General features: G+C 43.1%; 1 long non-coding RNA gene across 1 annotated transcript; it reads left to right on the top strand.

Moving 5' to 3' along the window:
- Positions 1-740: 740 nt before the first annotated feature.
- On the top strand, positions 741-7,904 carry LOC116809036 (uncharacterized). Its single transcript, XR_012058529.1, has 3 exons — positions 741-1,621; positions 5,359-5,557; positions 7,166-7,904. It is a non-coding gene; the product is annotated as an uncharacterized lncRNA (long non-coding RNA).
- The last annotated feature ends 435 nt before the right edge of the window (positions 7,905-8,339 follow it).

Raw genomic sequence — 8,339 nt, 5'->3', positions numbered from 1 at the left:
ACAATAAATCCTTCATGTAGGCTCTTCTTTTCAGAGAAGCAGCAGATGGGGACTTCAGGTCTTGCATTAAGCTCTTGGTTTTACTAGTCAGAAGTTGGGCTTGTGAATAATTTTCATTAAATTTTCTTTTGTGCTTCATAAAAACTACCTTTTCAGCAGTGACATTAAATAATCAGAAGCCCAATTAAACAGGCATGTTGACATAAAACAAACGAAGGTGTTCCCCTCACTGCAAATTAAATATAGTCATGTGTAAAATAATCTCATTTGGGTTATTACCCAATACAGAACTCATGGAATGGATTTTAAGAACAAAAGTGGGGATGGCTGAAGCCAAGATCCAACAGACATGTTTTACAAGTCATTGCAGCATTTCTTACTTCTGGTTAAGTCCTAAATTTGTCTGTCTACCTTGAGCTCCATCCAATTAGTTGAATGATTCTCCACTTGTTATGCATCAATGCATCCAAGTGAACACAATAAATATCTGCTCTATGAAACTTCTTTGTTTGATGCACACATTCTTGCTTCCTCCTTTACTGTGCTTTTCATCACTGCATAGCCTTTAGAATAACTCTGGAATTAGTTGGCAGTGGGAAGTGGGAAAGCAGAGCAGGGGATGAATTTCTCTTGAAGCAGAAGGTCTTGTGCTTTTGCCTGTGCTATTAATGTGGACGGCTGCTCCATGGAAGACTTTTTAGCTTTCTTCTTCTCTGGTCTTCCTTCCCTTTGGTAATAATTACATTGTCTGCTTTTATGGGGTCTTTGGGGTGTTTTTTTGTTTAGATTTATTATGAGAATGCTTAATGGCCAACTGGTAAAGAACCTGCATGGTAATCCTTTGGCTCTGGCTCCAAAGAAAGTAATTACACACACAACTTTATGCTGCCCAGTCAGGCGGGGGTGTTGGGGAGGGTGCACAGGACCTCCTGGCACCACCATGGTGGGGGGACAAGGCATATTAGCTGCACATGGTCCCCATCTCCCAGCACTCAGTGAGTGCTAGGGGATCCATTTTATCAAATTCAAGAGAAAGTTTTTATTGGAGTTCTTGTTCCTCAGCCAAGAGGTTTAAAGTCCTGGCCAGTTCAGCAATCATGGCACTCTCTGCTAATTTAAGCTGTATCTCAGCATTGCTTTGGAAGCAGCAGTGGCAGGATTTGGGCTCATGGTCTTCAAGTTGTAGTGTGGGGACTGGGTCTCTTTAGTATCAAAGATCTTCATGCTACCTGCACCAGCAACTTCTACATTAACCAAGGAGAAGAGATTCTTCGGTTATTAATAAGAAATTATTCTTTTATTACTGCTTTCTTACTAACCAGATGCGTAATTGAAATTCCTGAATTTTAAACTTCATCTGGATGAAGCATCTGGATCCACCTCACTGGGTAGCCTTTAGTGACAGAAAATATTTTGGATTGGCAGCTGAAAGGACACAGAATTTATCAGCTGTTTCAGCTCTGCTTACATCAGCATCTCCCCTTTCACAGCATCTCTCCTTACCTATCTCTCCCTTTCCTGTTGTCACACAGGTTGCCGGTGCACTCTGAAAGGTGTTCTTGAACTACCAACCTTCAGAATAAAATTATTATCTACTTCTGCAGCAGGAGCAATCTTCGTGGTATGTGAACTAAATGATTTTAAAATCTGTTCCCTCTGGCCTCCCTGTCTGTCAGGGCTGCCCTTTTTCCTAAGCAGAAAGATGATGTCCAAGAACAAGAGTGTACTAGAAAAAGAGGCAGATAAGTGAGTTCTGCAAACCCAAAGAGGCTCTGGTTTTCTGGACAAGGATGCAGATACTCATTGCCCTTTTGGGTTTTACCAAAGCAGTTTCACTTCTGTTCACTGAGCAGATTGTATAAAGAGCTTATGGCTGTTACTTGTCTGCTTGGGGTATTTACAGCATAGCAGCATACTTTTTTTTACTATTGATTGCCATTCTTCTCTTCTCTTGCCACAGACCTGCCCTAAACTCAGTCTGGGTGGCCTCAACTGCTTTGGGATCAGCAGCAAGGCACAGATAAATGTATGGATCACTTCTGCTGTCCATTTGGTCACTTTCTTCAGTTAATTTTAAGTACATGCTACTGTCAAATCCTATCCTGATTGAGTAAGAGTTTACATATTTGATGCATTTTTAAATGACATTTTAAAGAAGTTTTTTTTTAAGATCATAATGGAGACAGTCTGTCAAGAATGCAGCTCACAGCAGCGTGAGAGCATTCCAATGGCATTACCGGCTCAAGAGCCACACACCCAACGTGGCTCTGCCTCGTTATGCCCAGAGGTGTAAGAATAGCTGTGAACAGCTAATAAGAATCAATGCTATTGGAGACATCTGGTTCAGTTTTCATTTTTCAGTGTTATTAGTGCTTATTGGTACAAGGCTCAGGAATGCAGCCAATCCCTTTGAAGTGGAGTGTATTGTGAGGCTGGAGGCATTGTGAGCCTTGTTGATGACCCTGTGTGTAACCTTTCATTTAAACATCCGTAATGCGTGGAATGAGCAAGGCCTCCTTAAAAGAGAAGACTGATGTACTGGAAATCTTTTTGCTGACATTTTTGTATTTATTTTGGATTTTATAATTGCCAACAAAAACCAAATTCTTTAATTTTTCAAGATTCTTTAATTTTTAAAAAAATCTTTTACTCTGCTCATGTGAAGACATCACTATTTTTTTTAGTTATTAATAGGTAATAAAGGTCCTTAATCTGTGCACAGTACAAGCAACAAGGGAAGAGACAGCTCTTTGACCTCAACCTAGAAAATAACACAGAGACCAAGTGGAGCTGAAGTCAGCTGTCACCTGTGTCTTGTTCCCCTCAAAGTCTCACCACATGCATCTACAGCAGCCTGGAATAGGAGCACAATTTGGCTTGTGAATAGATTGATCTGCATAAACCCTGAAATTTAGAGTGAGGTTTTCAGAGGCATCCTGGGGAGCACAGGGGGCCAGCACAGCCGTAGGAAGCTGCTGTCACAGGTCAGGCTCAGAAAGCAGCATGGTGAGGGTGGAGGGTTCTGTGTGTACCATGCTCTCTGGAGGCTGATCTGAGTAAAGAGACTGACACAAATGCAGCAGTGACCTGGAGAAAGCTGGGAGATTATTTGTGTGACAACCGTCACTACTCTGAAGATAGTGCTAGTGTACTTTGATCTGTACATGAGAAAATTTTTTGAGCTCCCTCCAACAGTCTGATTAAATCAGTTCCTGCCACCTGTGAAAGGCACTTTTATCAAGACAAAGAGAAGCTCCCCCAGCTGCTGAGTACTGAATGCTAGATGGTAGCTCATTCATGGAGGACAGCACAAAGTTTTGCTAATCCTCTGCTGCACTGATGTAGCAAATCTATCACAGTGTTTATCTTACCAAGAATGATGCAAGGCCTCCCTCCCAGTTTCCTTGAGGGGAAGCAAGGTACAGTGTCTTCCCTCTTTTTCCGATTGGTGTATTGGGATGAAGCTGGTGTACAAACAGCAAGATGTAACTCCAGTACCTAGCATGTGTTAGTAAAAGCCACCTGGTGCTCTCTGACTGGAGCATGGACAGGTAAACGCAGATGAACAGAGGTGGACCCAACCACACAGCATGAGACAAAGCAGTACGATGGGTGAATCGTGGCACTGGAACCCCCCTCAGTGTTCTCTGCTTCTCATTAGCACTGGGGAGTGTCAGCTTGGATTTTTCAACTGTTAGTGTGAAGATTGAACTCATTAACTTGTGGGTTTTTTATAGAGTGATTAATACAATTACTTATGTGTACTTAAATAGAAATAGTCACAAATATTAGCAAGACTCAAAATATAATAAAAATAGGCCAATAGTGAGATGAAAAATGTGGCAGACATTGGTTGGCTTAAAAGGTAAGATGTTATAGCAGACTTATAAATGGGAGAGGAGTTCCTCAGGATCATAAATGGAATGATTCTATCATTCCTGATGGAATGATAGAATGAATGAATAATGGCAAAGCTTGGGCTGGCAGTGAGATCTGCAAGGCTGTGAGTAAGTTTCATAAGCGAAGTGTCAAGTGTATCGCTAAGGAGATTTAAATCTACTAGAACAAGGTAGAGCAGAAAATGTCTTCTGAATAAAATACCTTAGTCCTTTGGGGTGAGATACAGTATGTTACAGAACCAGCCAGCTCCATCTCTCTGTTTGGAGTGGCTGCCAAGATTGCTGCTGGGACATAGCTTGGCATCTTGTGAAGAGGACAACAAGTGTGGTAGATCATTCTGAATGGTGTGGACAAAATAGGATGTAGATTTAGTTACACATGTACACCAGCACAGAAAGTATATATTTTCTGCAGCAGAAATATTCATTTGTTTAAAAGTTGTTCCTTTCAATTCCTGTTTGCAGGAACCCTGGGTAGCAACAAAAGCAAGTAATCAAGTAAAGCTACCAAGAGAATTTTTATTTCCCATGGAAAGAATGATCAGTGGGTTTTTTTTGAAGTCTAGACACTTCAGAATTGTTGTTGCCCAGTACAGGTAGCAAGGATATGTTTTAAACCAGCAACACTCTTTAACTGTTGATCTATATAAGAATGAACTAACATGTTCTTCACCTCCTGAGAAAGAAACAAGGCGGCATATTGGGGCAATGTGTAAAAATGTAGAACAAAGAAAATTAGCCCACCATGACAGTGGAAATAAGAAAACTGCACATTCCTCTGCCTGGGGCTTCTTCACACCTCAGTATCCTTAATTATGTTCCAGGGTATTTTGGCATTCCTTCTATTTGCATTTAGATCTTTCACCAGGAAGCTAATGTTCTCAGAGCAAGTAAAATCTCAAACCCCATAAATCCTAATGTTTAATACGTTAACGATATAGAGATAAGTATTTAATTTTGCTTTATGCATGACAGAAAAGCCAATGACAAATAGCACTGAGTAATATTTATGAGTTCCATGCCTGAAGGAATAATAAGCACCTTAAATTATTGTAAATTCCAAAAAGGCACATACATTGAAGGCTTTATAAAACTTTATACTTTATGCATGTTAACTGCCACATTATTCTCCCTACCATAGTTCAAATTTTGGTGTTTCCAGCTGCTACGATTACAAAGCAGCACCTTCCCATGCTGAAGCAACCTGTGGGAATGTATCTAACTGTCCTTCTTGATATTGTTCTGGCCTCCAGGTTCCAGCTATGTCCTAAAAAGTGCAATGAAAAGGGCAATAACAAAATTTAATGTAGTGCTAAGCGAGTAGCATATGGTTACTAAATATCTACCATGGCTAAAAGCAAAATAGGGTTCATTTTTCCTTCTTCTCTTTCATTATTTGAATATTAAGTTTACATGCCAGCTTTGCTGACCAGCATTTTTTGGGCTTGCTGAAGGGCAGCTGGAGAAAGGAAGCCCACACACCCCGGGACACAGCAGAAATTTCTACGTGAATCTTGCACCAGCTGAGCAATGAAGAAGGAATAGCTATGAGAACAGAAGATGGATTTCAGCAAAGGAAATCTATAGGAAGCCACTTCATTTCTTGGATTTTCAAGTGCACCTTATACCCGGACTCAGAAGAAGTCACAAGTGTACATGTAGGTATCAATTCCTCTGGCTGAATTTCATAATGGTGACATTATCTGGCTGATAATGGTGGTAAAATGAAGATGCCTTGGTAGGTATGGAAATATTTACAAATATCTATGAGAGAAGATGACAGCCTGGTGTAAAATGATACAGCTGCCAATTGTCATCATCAACACTAACTATATGCTGCAAGACTTAAAAGATGTGGGGCATGTGGGGCAGCTGAGTGCCAGAGGAGCATGCTGAGAATGAACCACAGCAGTGGCTCCATCAGACTGGCAATGACCACACAGGGAACTCACCTGGTGGGGGTCACTGGGGCGCTTGCAAAGGGCCAAAGCTGCTCAGATGCCCTGCCCCTGGGGAGAGCTGCCGAAACGTGTCCTTCTCCTTTAACAGCCATGGGTGGAAGCTGGTGGGCTGCACTGGTCAAGGTCGAGCACCTCAGAGAATGACAAGTCTCCTGTTTTCTGAGGCTGAGCATGGGGACTCCCTGGCAGGGTGTGGGAACCTAGGGGTTGATATCAGGGCAATAAAAGGGCAATAAATCCACATTTAGGGCCCTTGTCTACCACTGTGGAAGATCAGCTTCATGGCTCAGACAGTTTTTGCTATCATTCATTCAGGAAAACTGAATAACAAAACATAAACCATTTGGTTTGCTGAAAGTGTTGCAATGAGATTTTTGAAAATGTATTTCAGGACATTGCTTCATAATGATTTGGGGCACTCTTGACTTTCTGCACTGTTTTACCAGGATGCTGTGAGGACCCTGCCCCTCCTCCAGCCTCTGCTAGAATGACTGAGTCGCCTGAATGTGGAGGAGGGTTTTTAAGTGCTTGGAGGAGGGCAGACTGGTGACAAACAAGGCTTAAATCCTCTGAGTACTTCTCTACTCTTCAAATAAGTGAAGGCATTTCTCTGCTAGGAGAATTTTCCTGCACTCCCAAACAAGTATTGCTAGAGATTATTTAAAACATAGCTGTCAGTGCCTTCTAGCACTAAGCCTGATAAAGTTTCTCTTGTGTCTTGGAGGACTACTTTCTTTCAGGACATGCTTGCTTTCAGGAGGATGGCAAAGCACTGGCACTGCCAGGATATCCATATCAATGTGTGAGGTACCTCTGCAGTAAAAATGACAGCCAGAAATTGGTAGCTAGTGCTTATAATTTAGACCCCAGAAGCTAAGATTGACATTTGCTGGCAGCGGGTTTGTTGTGGTTAAATATCTTTTTTCTTTAGCCCATGAAAAATGCTCACACAAGAATTACTTGATCCGCAGCAGAAGAATAGGATTAGCATCAGGAAGAGGTGTCTGGTGGCAGCCTCAATAGACCCAGCTTCCCTCCCTGAATGGGATTCATTCTTCCCCAGCTGAGCAGTGGAAGTTCTTGCTCCTACAGGAAAGTGCAGGGAGGGCTGCCATGGTGTTGTTTTTTTGCTCTCATGTTATGCCGTTTTCCAGGGGTCAAGAGTTCTTCCATAACAGTCACTCCAAGCTAGAGGTCTCAGCATAAGGAGCCTACTTGGCATGTCCTCTCAGAAAGGATTTTATACATGGGGTGATGGAGCCCTCGTGAAATGCTTGTCAGCCCAGCACTGTTTGTTTATTCCAGGTTCACTGGAGGAGACCTCACTTCACTCTTCAGCCTGGCCTGGCAATGTTTGCCATACATTTTCTCTCCCACAGCCGTATCTCAGTGAGATCTCTCTGCCACAGCCAAGCAGCTCCTCCAGGCTGACAGTCTGGCACAGGCACACAAAGCCGACTCAGCCATTGACAAAACCAAGGTACTGCCCATTATTTGAGCATGCTAGAGTGGACAACTGCTGGGAGATCTCGAGTGCCAGACAATGAACGAATCCTCTGCGGTTAATTGTCATCCCTGCCAATGAGAGGAGGTTGGTCGCTCTCGCAATCAAGGACAAAAGTCTTTTCTTTGGCCCTTTATTGCCTGTCACAAAGCTGGTTGGTGCAGCTGGGATCAGGCCCACAGCTGATCCTTCTCTCCCCCGCCCTGGGCCATTCCTCCCGGCTCAGCTGGGGTCACCCGGACAATGGGGAAGCTGCGTCTGCTGTGTCACACCATGTTGGGTCTATAGCTTGGACAGCCCGAGAATACGTGTGTATTCTCCCCCTTGAATGTTCAGGGGCTTGATACCTCTTTGTTTGCTCTGCTTTATTGTAAGGTAAAATGGAAGAAGGGAAAATGCTCCTGCCTAGAAATACAGATACATAATGACATAAAAGGGATGAGAAAGGTGCATTTCAGCTGCGAGCCTCACATCCCACCTCAGCACAGGGGTGGTGCAGCAGGAGGCTGTCACAGTAGCTGTGCTGCCTCACCACAAGGGCTCTGCAAATGGGATCCTCTCCACAAAGCAAAGCCTGTTTCATGTTCAGGTGACAGGCTGCCTGCTGTAAGGTGTCAGGATAATTTGGCAGCTCCTCTGGCAGATTGCACTCAATGCAGGAGTGAACAGGCAGGTCTGACTAACCTGCAAGCAGACAAGCCATCAGAAAATAGTGATCAGAGAGTAGTGCTGCTGTCTGTTTTCCTGTGTTGGAACTTTGCTTTCCCAATGTGTTTGATGTAAGTGCCCTAAAAGCATAGAATCATTTTTTCCACTCTCTGTGTTTTTGTGGTTACCTTTCTCGCAGCTTGGGAGTCAGCAAGCAGATCCCAGCATGTCCACTTGCTACTACCCACTTGTGCCTCAGCAAGACATAGCACAACCTGTGCAATCTATGCTTGTCTCATTAGGACCTAACCTGGTTACCTGCTTCCC

This window comes from Taeniopygia guttata, chromosome 17 (genome assembly GCF_048771995.1).
Source record: "Taeniopygia guttata chromosome 17, bTaeGut7.mat, whole genome shotgun sequence".
Classification (NCBI taxonomy): domain Eukaryota; kingdom Metazoa; phylum Chordata; class Aves; order Passeriformes; family Estrildidae; genus Taeniopygia; species Taeniopygia guttata.
The sequence above is the reverse complement of the archived record's forward strand: the minus strand, read 5'-3'. Positions and strand labels throughout refer to the sequence as shown.